This window comes from Pan troglodytes, chromosome 4 (assembly GCF_028858775.2).
Source record: "Pan troglodytes isolate AG18354 chromosome 4, NHGRI_mPanTro3-v2.0_pri, whole genome shotgun sequence".
Lineage (NCBI taxonomy): Eukaryota > Metazoa > Chordata > Mammalia > Primates > Hominidae > Pan > Pan troglodytes.
The window spans coordinates 140174203-140187135 of NC_072402.2; the positions used below are offsets into that span (position 1 = coordinate 140174203).

General features: G+C 47.1%; 1 long non-coding RNA gene across 4 annotated transcripts in view; it reads left to right on the forward strand.

Moving 5' to 3' along the window:
- Positions 1 to 12933, forward strand: part of LOC107974888 (uncharacterized) — a 325290-nt gene that overhangs the window by 67638 nt on the left and 244719 nt on the right. For all 4 annotated transcript variants that reach the window (XR_002943956.3, XR_010157339.1, XR_010157340.1 and 1 more), the window contains exon 2: positions 6296 to 6385. This is a non-coding gene — a long non-coding RNA (uncharacterized LOC107974888). The remainder of the gene's footprint in view (positions 1 to 6295; positions 6386 to 12933) is intronic.

Sequence of the window (12933 nt, forward strand, 5' to 3'; positions counted from 1 at the left end):
GCACCTTGAAAGTGGTTATAGTCCCGTGTCCCAGAGAAAAAGTCTGGGGAGTAGGATCACCTGCTGATATGGTTTGGATTTATGTCGCTGCCCAAATCTGGTCGAATTGTAACTACCAGCGTTGGAGGAGGGGTTTGATGGGAGGTGGTTTGATCATGGGGGTAGATTTCCCCCTTGCTTTTCTCATGATAGTAAGTTCTCATGAGATCTGGCTATTTAAAAGTGTGTAGCACCTCCCCCTTCACCTTCTTCCTCCTTCTCCAACCATGTAAGACGTGCCTGCTTCCCCTCCACTTTCTGCCATGATTGTAAGTTTCCAGAGGCCTCCATAGCCATGCTTCTCATACAGCCTATGGAACTGTGAGTCAGTTGAACCTCTTTTCTTTATAAATTACCCAGTCTCAGATACTTCTTTACAGCAATGCAAGAATGGACTAATACACCTGTCAAACAGGAAAGCAGGCCCACAATGCCTTGCATGCTGCATTTCTTCCTGATTTGGCAGATATTTGCAAAAGTGTGTGTTTTCCCCTATACAGGTGAATGTGTTAAAATAATTTTACATCAGTAAAAGCCCCTCTTCATCAGCCTCCTTGTTTTTTTCTTCCCCTCCCCTTTCCACTGTCACAGGGATCCTTGGGGGGTCTCTTCGCCAGCCAGAAACCTCTGTGGCCAGTGGTGCCATCTGCCTGAGTATTACTTGCACCCACTGGGTTCATTCTGTCTACTCGGCGTGGCAGGCAGCGCTCGGCTCACGCTAATGGGCTGGATCCACACCTGCCAAGGGTGAGCCAGGTGCAGAGCAGTGAGGGGTGTGTGGGTGAGCAAGTGCGGGGTCTGGCCACTGTGTGCAGCCAGGCACATTGGCTGCTGTGGCAAGGCAGGCACCTACAGGCACCAACATAGGTGTTGGCTCTGTGCAAGGCTGTGGCTGGACCAGATGTACTGCATGCAGCTTCTGCTATGGGCACCTGTGTCTTGATGAGGGGAACGTGGTGGCACCCAGAAGCTTGTAAACACCAGGAACCACAGAACCCCAAAGAGGGCGTCACAGTCCTGGCTTGGGAAACTCTAAGTCTGGGCTCCCCTAAGGGCTGCAGCTCTTTTCTCCTCGTCATCTACAATGTGGTGAGCAGGGGGCGTGTTCCAGCCCTATTTGTGTTACAACTCTTTTAATCCTGTCATTTGGCAGGTCCCGAGTTCTTGTCCCATGTCCAGGAATAGTGAGGTACACGTACAACTGGAGAGTGAGCATGGCAGAGAGGAGCTTCACTGAGCAGCAGAACAGTTTTCAGGAGACCTGAAATGGGAAGCTCCCATCCGCAGGCAGGTCATCTTGACAAGTGTACAGCTCTCAGTGGAGGGGAGACCTGCAGAGGGTAGCTCCTCTCTGCAGGTTGGGGGGCATCCTGACAAGTTCATTCAGCTCTCTGCTGAGAGGAGACCCACAGTGGGTAGCTCCTCTCTGCAGACAGGTCCTCCTGACTTCTGTCAAAGTCTGGTTGAGTTTGGGGTTTTTATGGGCTTCAGAAGGGAGGAAGTGCATGCTGATTGGTCCTTGGGCAGCCATGAGCAGGCCTGGAAAAAGCACTGTAAGTTCTCACTTGAGTCTGCAGAACTGGCAGCCCAGCCCCCAGGCCATCCCTGGCCTGAAGGTGGGATTTCACTGGGGACCCACCTTTTTTTGGCTGGGAACCTGTCTGCCTCCTGTTGCTGTCCATGGTGCCCAGGCTGTTCATACTGAGGGGTGCCTGCAGGCCCTCACACCTTGCTCAGCCTCCCTCCTGTGCTTATCAGCACCCAAAGTCCAGAGGGGGCTGAGGAAACAGGAGGCTGGTGTGTCAGCACTACCCTAAGTGTGCTGGGTTGTGACAGTGCCTGGGCGTGGCCTCAGCTTCACTCTGAAATTGGTGCAGGTGCTGAGAGTGAGGAGAGGCTAGGCAGTGGGAGGAGGCGCTTCTGAGCCTGCAGGGGAAAGGAGCCTTCTCAGGCCCCCAAAAGTGCAGAGATGCCCAGGTCCACAGCTGTGGCTGGGTGGCTGCAGCTGCACCTGGGAGGGTGGGGCTCCCACCCCTCCAACTCGGAAGGGTTGGAGCTTCTGCCTGTTTCTGGCTTCCACCAGCTCTGTGAAGTGCACAGCCCTGGCTGCATCTCCCCCACTGCAACCAGTGTCATGGCAGTGGCTGCTCCAGACAGGCCACTGCTGCTATCACCACTCTCTACTCCATCAAACTTTATTCATTTAGTGTATACCTTTCCAGATCTTTCTTCCATGCATTTATAAACAAATATGAATATATTTTGTTTGAAAAGAATTTATAATGGTATACAATATTCCATAAATGCTAATTGGTGGATGGAATCATTTTCACATGTGTTTCTCTCCAGTTTGCTTGCTTCCTTCCCTGATTTCTGTACCTTTTCCAAGTAGAGTGGCTAGGCAGATAAGGAGAGTAATGTCTCTGAATTCCTGTTTTTTCCCATCAGCCGTGTTGACTAGATGTGGCCATAAGAGTTTGCTGTTGTTAGTCAACTCAGGCTGCCATAACAAAACATTATAGGTTGGGTGGCTAAAAGAATAGAATTTTATTTCTCATGGTTCTGAAGCCTGGGAAGTCCAGCATGGTCAGTTTCTGGTGAGGGCTCTCTTCCTGGCTTGCAGACAGCCACCTTCTTGCTGTGTCCTCACATGGTGGAGAAAGAGAGAGTTCAATCTCTCTCTCTTTTTTTTATAAAGATCCCAGTCCTATTCAATTAGGACCTCATCCTTATGGTTTCATTTAACTTCAGTTACCTCTTAAAGACCCTATCACCTAATAGTCATTTTGGGGGTTAGGACTTCAACATGTGGATTTTGGGGAGACACGACTCAGTCCATAGCATTGTCCATGATGTCTGTACATGCCTCAGGGCAACCATATACATAGCTGGGCTGCTCCAGTGCAGCTAGCTCAGGGCTCTGCCCCCAGTGGGCACTCTTTAGGTTTGTTGACACATGCGCTTCTTAGATTAGAACTGCTCCTTGCCCTGTGTCTTGAGATAAGCTGAGGGCCTCCCAATGGCCTCCATCCCTAGCATTCCATTTGAATTAGTGGAAATTTCAGCTACCACTTTGTGAATGGTTCCAGGTGTGCAGGCATGGGGAGACCAAGATAGCTGGAAAGCCAAGCTTAAATGTTAAATCAAGCTTGGGGTGGAGGGCAGTTATCATCACCTAAGGATCTAGGAATAGGGAATACTACCATCATGGGATGACTCAGGCCTGTTAAAAACAGGGGGATAGGCCTATGTCTTGATGAATCAAGTGGCATGCCAAAGCCAGTTAATTAACCTCACACTTCAGCTCAAATCTTGGTTAGTTTTAAAGGCTCAGAAGGACAAAGAAGCATATAGAAAAGGATATGGAGTCCACACGGAGTTACTGAGAAGAGAGAACTGTTCACTGGGAGATTTGAGGGCCAATTAAGGCGATTTCAAAGAAGAAAACTGTCAAGTGGCCACACAGGATTCTGTCGTGGGGATTCTGAGTCACTAGGATGCTGTGAGACATGTTTCTGTAGTGGTTTAGATGCCAGGATGAGAGTGTGAAGCAGGGCTTCAGGGTAGATGGAATTGGAGGATGTTTGTGGAAGAAGTATTGGGAGGGAAATGAGCCCCTGGCTTGATATGGCATGAATACTTGCAAGACACGTCAAACATGAAGACTGCATATATTATCTAGAAATGAAATGTCATTCTGTCAAATGAAATGACAGAACCATATGGCAAGTGGGACGGCACAGGTAGATCTGCAAAAACCAGAAGGTTGGTTGAGAGTAGGCAGAGGACCAAGACTGTGAGGCTAGTAACCTGCTCTCATTGTGGGGTGACTTCTGTCAGCCATGAATGTGGACAATTGTTCAGCTTGAGAAGTTCATATTTGGTAGCTACACTGTGGAAAATCACTGTGCATCAACAGGCAGTGAGGAAAGAAGGTACCAGAATGGTTATAATCCTAGACCTTGTAATCAGACAACCTCCAGGACTTTCTGAAGACTAGTTATAATTTCTCCAAGCCTCAGTTTCCTTATCTGTAAAGGCAGATAAAAATAGTACTGATATGGTTTGGCTGTGTCCCCACCCAAATCTCACCTTGGGCCAATACAAGTACCTACCTGTTAGGGCTTTCAAAAGGACTAAATGAGGCCAGGTGCACTGACTCACACCTATAATCCCAGCACTTTGGGAGGCTGAGACAGGAGGATGGCTTGAGCCCAGGAGTTCAAGACTAGCCTGGGCAACATAAAAGGCCTTGTCTCTACAAAAAATAAAAAAATTGACCTGGCACAGTGTCATGTGCCTGTGGTCCCAGCTACTTGGGAGGCTCAGGTGGGAGAATCATCTGAGTTCAGGAGGTCGAGGCTGCAGTGAGCTATGATCACACCACTGCACTGCAGCCTGGGTGATGGTGAGGCCCTGTCTTAAAAAAAAAAGACTAAATGAAGAAATGCCTGGAAAGGGCTTAGATCATGGTAAGTGCTTATTAAATGTTAGTTATAATTATCACAGTTAAGCAATATAATTTGTGTCCTTATAAGGAAGAACATTCAGTTTCTCATGTCAGAAAGAATAGACAGTGAAGAAGGAAATAAACAGAACACAGGTGCACTTAAATGGATTTTGGCCAAAATCTTGCAGAAGAGAGCCTAGGAGAGTTTTCAAGCTATGTTAGAAGTGTTTATCAAGTTCAGAAGCGAGATTGAGTGACATGGGTCTGGGAAGGTTGAAAGGGAGGAAAGAAAAGAAAATGAATTTTATATCCCTGTTATCTTGACTGTCAGTAGCCTGTGTAAAGCACCCATTGTGTGCAGTGTGCCCCATTAGATATATAGGATTGCACAGATATAGATGAGCTGACCTCTCCTCACGTGGAGTTGACCATACATGTTGTCATGATCAGTAAAACAAGTGTAGCAATGATATAAGAACTAAACACAGCAAATGGGCAGGATCATAAATCTAGCACAGGCCTGACTGTATCCAGCTGAAGGCACATCACCTCAGGGACTTCATACATCTCTCTGATAAGTTGCATACCCGCTTCTTGTACTGTGCTTTTCTAGATGCTCTAGGAAATTCGCAGCCTTATCCCTGATTTTAGTGTTGTTTTGGAAGGTAACTGGGGAGCCTATTTAGGAAGCTTTGATGATAGTCCAGGTAATAGGAGATAAGCCCAAATGGGGATAGTGGGATTGGAGAACAGAGAGCAGGTGCAGAAGCTGGTGATATTACATTGGTAAATATCAGTAGGACTCAGCAAGAATGAGGGATAAAGGGGCACGTGCTGCAGTTCTAGCCTGGGTGACCACAAAGTCCTATTCGCAGAGCTTGGGAGACACTGGAGGAATTTGGACCAGTGGTTCTCATGTTTTATAGTGTTTAGGAGTCAACTTTGGAGATTGTTAATGCAGATTCCTAGGATCCACCGCAGGCCTACTGAATCTGAATCTCTAAAGTAGACCTGGAAATCTGCCTTTCTAGCAGGTACCCCAGAGGATTCTGATGCAGGTGGTCTGCAGATCACGCCTTGAAAAATGCTGGTCTAGAGAAAATAAACATCTTAGCTTTGGTCCTCCAGAAAGCAGAGTCGGAGGCAAGGACCCTGGTGCTAAAACTTCATCTGGGAGGTGAAATCGCAGGGTGAGGGTGTGTGGGGCACAGGGAGACACAATGGGATACATGAATTTCTTTCATTTTCTTTTTTTTCTGCTGGCTATCATTTCAAAATAAGCCATGAAGGATCAAGCAGGTCACTCAGCATGCAGGGCTCTTCCAGACAATTTACTGGAGGAATCCGGCCTTAGCATAGCGGGAGAAAGAAGGAAACAGGAATCCAGCTCTTTCCCACTCTGCCCCTGCTCCTGTTTCTCATTGGTAAAGCACTCCTTGGGGGCTCAGGGTTGTATCACCCATCCTCTCAGTGGCCTCTCAGGAAGCCGGACCTCAGACCATTAGGGGTAGAGGGGCAACCAGGACAGTTGGGATCCTGGCCTAGAGAGAAAGGAAGAAGGAAGCAGCGGAGGGTGTCTGAGAAGGTACACAGACTTGTTTCCAAAGAGAGTAAAGAAGTGAGGCTGGGAAAGGTAGATTTTTTTTTTCAGTTCTCTAAGTAATTACAGTTTTGAAGTTGAATAAGAAAGTAGGGAACTTGTCTAAATAGAGTTATATTAACAATGGGAATAAGAAAGGAAGCCTAGAATTTGTACCCATCGTACATTTTCTTTAAATTTTTCTTTATTTGTATTCCTTTCCTCAGAACAACTTCCAGTAAAAGAAGGCTCTGAGGATTAAGTGCTACGTGGGAGCAGTTGCCGATTTTTGCAATGGGAGGCTGCATAGATTCAAGGTATCACTTGTTTATTTTATATCCTGAATTAACTTTCCACCTTCCCAGTCCAAAGTTCTAATAAAAGATTTCACTTGGACTAGAGAGCAAATGATTTTGTGACTCTCATCCAAAATCCCACAGCTTTTTCTCTGAAGACCTGTAAGTTCCTAAGACACTCTAAAAGGAATATAAAAATAATAATTGTAATTCTTAAGGAGTGCCAATTGCATACTGGATTCCAGAGAGTAATAACTTTGCTTAAGGTTTACATGAAGCTTTCCCTCTGTGTGTTACCAGAACTTGGCTAACATTATATGCTGGCAAATGGCATTAATCTGTCACAGAAATAGGGGGAATTTAGTTACAGGAAGTTTAAATAACTGATCATGTCCTACAAGGCATTGGCAAGAAATGGACAATTACATTTACTTTCCACTACCATCCCGAACCATGTAAAAATATCTTGGGTGGCTGCGAGATCTGATTCTAGGAAGAAATATCCCTTGGCTCTCGTAAAGATGTTGATAACTCAGTTGTGAGAAATTGATTTTAGCGGGTGTGTGTGTGTGTGTGTGTGTGTGTGTGTGTATGCATGTTTGCTTGGGGACAGGGTGTAAAAAAAATAGCTGTTTTTAATGCAGTCGAACTATGTGTGAGGATAGGTTAGAGGATGGGTGACGACGGATAGCTGATTCAGGGTTTGCAGTAGAAGTTAAAGGATGGAGAAGTGAACAACGTGTAGATTCTTTTTTTTTTGAGACGGAGTCTCGCTCTGTTGCCCAGGCTGGAGTGCAGTGGTGCAATCTCGGCTCACTGCAAGCTCCGCCTCCCGGGTTCACGCCATTCTCCTGCCTCAGCCTCCTGAGTAGCTGGAACTACAGGCGCCCACCACCACGCTCGGCTAATTTTTTGTATTTTTAGTAGAGACGGGGTTTCACCATGTTAGTCAGGATGTTTGCGATCTCCTGACCTCGTGATCTGCCCGCCTCGGCCTCCCAAAGTGCTGGGATTACAGGCGTGAGCCACCGTGCCCGGCCAACAATGTGTAGATTCTTAAGTGCCTATAGGTAATGTGGAATCAAGAAGTAAAGAAAAGTTTTGAGCAAAAAAGGAAAGGGCAAAATAGAGAATAGAAAGAAATGAGAAGGTAGTGTCAAGCAAAGAAACAGAAGGAAGGAGAGACAAACTGCTGTAGGAGGTGAAAGTAATCCACTCAGGGAATTATTGGAAGAGATACATGCCTTGTAAAAAGAAAAGCAGGCCCGGCGTGGTGGCTCACATCTTAATCCCAGCACTTTGGGAGGCCAAGGTGGGTGGATCACCTGAGGTCAGAAGTTCGAGATCAGCCTGGCCAACATAGTGAAAACTCGTCTCTACTAAAAATACAAAAATTAGCCAGGCATGGTGGCACGTGCCTGTAATCCCAGTTACTCAGGAGGCTGAGGCATGAGAATTGCTAGAACCCAGGAGGCAGAGGTTGCAGTGAGCTGAGATCTCAGCACTGAACTCCAGCCTGGGTGACAGAGTGAGATGCTGTAAAAAAAAAAAAAAAAAAAAAAAAATGGTGTTTACTAGCTGCATGTTTGAGAGAGAGGTTGGTTATTGGTGACTGGCTCTGTAATGTTCAGTCAAAAAGGTTTTATTGAGCAACAGCCTCATACAAGGCATTGAGGCAGCAAGGGGAAGAAGAGTTTGCCTCTTGCTTACTATGTGCTGTCCTTCCTCCCTGGACCTCTAGGTACATACCCACTTAGAGAAAGAAAGTCAGCAATGGTGGTTGAACAGGATGTGTTGTCTCCAAGGTCTCTTCCACCTCTATAATTCTTTGACTCTGGCCGAGGTCTCCATGGCTCCACAGAGGCTTTGGCAAGTGTGTTCTTGGTAGGCTGGATCTCTGTTAGATTGAATAGTTGTTGTTTTAACTTCTGCCTCCTGATCTTATTGCTACCAGATAGGATGATTTTAGTTGCAAATGGACAGAAAACCTAACTGAAGCCAGCTTAAGCATAAAAGGAATTCATTGGCTTACAATACTGAAAGGTCGTGAGTGGATTCATTCAGCAATAGCTTAATCCAGGACCTCAGATGCTATTCCAGTGCTTTTTGTGTGTGCGTGTGTGTGTGTGTGTCTCTCTCTCTCCCCGCTTCCCGTGGGTTGTCTCCATTTTCAGGTCTGCTCCTTCCTATGGCAGCAAGATGACTGCCACACCTCCAGTCATCACCTTTCAATCCCCAAATTGCACAGAAAAACATAGCTACCCACGTGTGAGCTCCCACACACGTCCTGAGCATCATGCTGATTGTACTGGTTCAGGGCAAACACTCATCCTTGAACCAGACACTCTGGCCAGAGGGATTAAATTGATCAGTACTGGGCCACATGCTCCTCCCTGGAGCCCGAGGTATAGCCCTGCCTGAGCCTTGAGCACTGGGGAGTTTGGGATGACATAACTAGGAGACAGGGAAATGGATTCTGGGGAGCCAAAAATTAATACTGGGCTACCCCAGGCTCTGTGAAACCTGGGAAGAGACATGAGGTTCTAATCCAAAAAACAACAGGAAAAGGCCAGAGGGGCAAGAAAGAATCCTGATCCAGAGATGACCCCAGGATTGAATGACAGGTCCAGAGTGGCAGCTCACTGCCCACTCAGGCTGCCCTTTGTTCCGGGCACTGAATCAGGGATTTTGGATGACCCTGGTACATAGTTACTTCCAGGAGATTACGGGGCGGGGAAATACTCCACTTCCTGTTTAGGATTACACTCTCAACCCTCCCCTCCCACGCAAGCCATATGTTCATTCTAAGCCGCAGCTTCCAGCCAAAAAAGCCCTTTGTGTTTTCTTGGCAAAACTGGAGCCCAGTAATTAAAGTCCATATGCAAAGCTGCTCCCTCCAGCCCACACCAAGTTCTTTTAATTAGTATGTAATTGGTCAGAGAGGTACTATCAAATAGCTCCCAGTTTGGCCGGCTGGAAATGCAGTGTTTGAAAAGTCCCAGACCAGAGAGGGATAATAAATGCTTTAAGTCCCATCTGTTGGAATGATTTGTTTAAGGTATAAATCGCTGTTCTGTTACTATTTTTAACAATTCTGCTTGTAGCATTTCTTCAAATATGGTAACAACTACCAGAGTATTTATTGGAGGTAGGAGTATGAGTAAATGAACTAGAAGAAGGCTGAGCAAATCCATGTTTTCCCTTCAAAGAAATTCATATAATGCAGTGGAGGTGGGGAGACAAAGAGGTGAGTTGGGCATTTGGTTAACTATTTGTGGTCTTCACAGTGAAGAGCTCCTATCGCCCATTAACCTTGCTCCAAACACACCATGTGTGAGAGTGTCTGTGGTGATGTGAAGAAAGACTTTGAATGCACCTTGGTAGACAAGGGTCAGCAGTTGCAGAGAAGCAAAAGGAACAAGCAGGAAAGTGGACACTCCATTGCCCCTAGAAGCCATGGCAATCCAGAGTGAAACTGGAGTAAGGTTTGAGAAGCAACGGTCTAGGGCAGGGGTCCCCAAACCCTGGGCTGCAGACCCTGTTACGAACCGGGCAAACAGCAGAAAATGAGCAGTGGGCAGGTGAACATTACCACCTGTGCCCTGCCTCGGTCAGTTCAGTGGTGGCATTAGATTCTTGTGAGAGCGGAACCCTGTTGTGAACTGCGCATGTGAGGGATCTAGGTTTTGTGCTCCTTATGAGAATCTAATGCCTGATGATCTGCCACTGTCTCCCATCACCCCCAGGTGGAACCATCTAGTTGCAGGAAAACAAGCTCAGGGCTCCTATTGATTCTATATTATGGTGAGTTGTATAATTATTTCATTAATATGTTACAATGTAATAATGATAGAAATAAAGTGCTCAATAAATGTAACGCACTTGAATCATCTCAAAACCATCCCCCCAACCCCCGGACCTTGGAAAAATTGTCTTTTGCAAAACCGGTCCTTGGTGCCAAAAAGGTTGGGGACCACTGGTTTGGGGATCTTTAAAATTCCTTCCAGCTCTGACAGCGCAGGTCAATATTGATGCTATTCTTTTTTTTTTTTTGAGACGGAATCTCGCTCTCTCGCCCAGGCTGGAATGCAGTGGCGTGATCTCAGCTCACTGCAAGCTCTGCCTCCCGGGTTCATGCCATTCTCCTGCCTCAGCCTCCCGAGTAGCTGGGACTACAGGCGCCCACCACCACACCTGGCTAATTTTTTGTATTTTTAGTAGAGATGGGGTTTTGCCATGTTAGCCAGGATGGTCTTGATCTCCTGACCTTGTGATCCGCCAGCCTTGGCCTCCCAAAGTGCTGGGATTACAGGCGTGAGCCACCGCGCCTGGCCTATTATTCTTATAGTCGTAGTGATAATATAATAACAGTGCCACCATCATCATCGCAGCTGCCAGCTTTTACTGCATGCTCACTGTGTGCCTGGCACTATGCTCAGTGTTTTACATGGATTGTCTCATCTGAGCTTCACACCCAACTCTGAGGTTGCTACTATTGCTCTGCCTGTTTCATAGATGAGGACACTGATAGGTTTACTAACTTGCTCAAGGTCACCACATAGTAAGTGGCAGAGCTGGTGTGTGACCCCCCCGGCCATCTGACTCGAAGCCTGCGTTCTTACCCACCACGCTTGCCACCTTCTGCCCAGCATCGCGGAGTACCTGGGTTTTGCTTGATGAAAACGCCATGGAATCAGGAAGCTGGTGGAAGGAACGTGGCTGAGCCCCTTCCAGGTTCTTTTTGTTCAGTTAGCCCCTTGGGCAAACCTGTAGGAAAAAACTTATATTTCAGAACAAAAAATTTCAAGCTCATAGAAACAGTAGAAAAGCATTTGCCAGGGGCTGGGTGGGGGGCAGAGGATATGGGGAGATGTTGGTCAAAGGGTACAAACTTTCAGTCATAGGATGAACAGATTTGGAGGCACTGATGTACAGCCTGATATGACTATAGTTAATCATACTGTATTACATATTTGAAATGTGCTGAGAGTAAACCTTAAACCTCATAAAAAAAAACAGGTGATGGATATGTTAATTTGATTGGGGTAATCAATTTACAATATTTACATATATCAAATCATTACATTATACTATTTAAATATATACAATTTTTTTTTTTTTTGAGACGGAGGTTCACTCTTGTTGCCCAGGCTGGAGTGCAATGGCGTGATCTTGGCTCACCGCAACCTCCACCTTCCAGGTTCAAGTGATTCTCCTGCCTCAGCCTCCCTAATAGCTGGGATTACAGGCATGTGCCACCATGCCTGGCTAATTTTGTATTTTCTTTAGTAGAGACAGGGTTTCTCCATGCTGGTCAGGCTGGTCTCGAACTCCCGACCTCAGGTGATCCGCCCGCCTCGGCCTCCCAAAGTGCTGGGATTACAGGCATGAGCCACTGCGCCCAGCCTAAATATATACAATTTTAACAGTTATACCTCAATAAAGCTGAAAAAGATAAAAATAAAACCAAAAAAATGAGGTTTAGAAGCATAGACGGCTATGTGACATGGTTCTCTAGGAGAACGAGTCGGAGGTCCATCTCAGCACCTTAACTTCCCAGCTGGCCACTTCTAGGTGTGGAATTGAGGAAGTGTTGCCACAGCCCACAGGTGCAGGTGAGAATGTGCGCCTGTGTTGAGGAGGCTGGGGGAGGTGGATGGAGCATTCGGCTCCACAGCCTTGGATGCAGACTTGTGGGGCCTTTCTCACTCTGCTTTTGTGTGGCCAGACCCCTAAGCACTGGACTCCTGTTCCCTCCGGGGACCTCTCTCCTGCTGTCTCCTCACTCTCTGCTTCTGAGGGTAAGAGATGGGGCCTATTTTTGCCCTGTCTGCCCTCCTTCCCAGGAGGCTGAGAAATAACTTGGACTGAGGCCTGCCCCATTGAAGAAGGCCTGACAGTTCTTTTTTTGCCCCCTTGTCATGTTGTCTGTCTGTTCATTCATTCCCATTCATTCCCTCCAGGGTCCACCCTTACCCTCCTCTGGCTGGAGAGGACGGGGGGAGTGGCCTAGGTTTACTCCGTTCTAGGCATTGGGTCCGTCGCCCCATTTGTCTTGCTTGTTCTTCTTGCTGGTGTGTTGTGGTGGCTGGCTCTGGGTGGAGGCACAGATTTGGGTCTGGGGGTGGGCATTCAAGAAAACCCCTTGGGGCACTCAAGCCTCGCTAGCTCCAGTGAGGGAGCTCGCAAGCCAGCCAGTGTTGCTGGGGTTCTACTCAGAGCCAGAGGCCAACCAGCCAATAATAAGGTGTTGCTTTGCCTTGCTCTGTCCTCCTTGCACCCCTTTCCCTTGGGGCCTCATGGGGAAGGGTGGCTGATTTGTGGTAGGATTTGGGTTTTCTGTGTCCTGGCCAGTCCCTTCATGATGCCCTGTTACTCTCACTCCTGCAGACTCTGTGTGCCTATGAGTGATGAGCAAACTTTGTTAGGTGAGTGGGGTCCAGATGGAAAATGATGGGAAAAACCATGCTAATGTCATGATGCATTGAACAGGAAAGCCACTGATGGAGATGAAAGCATTTGTGTAAAGTAGCCTGGAAGCCTGGAAAGGGAGGGGAACTGTGGGAATT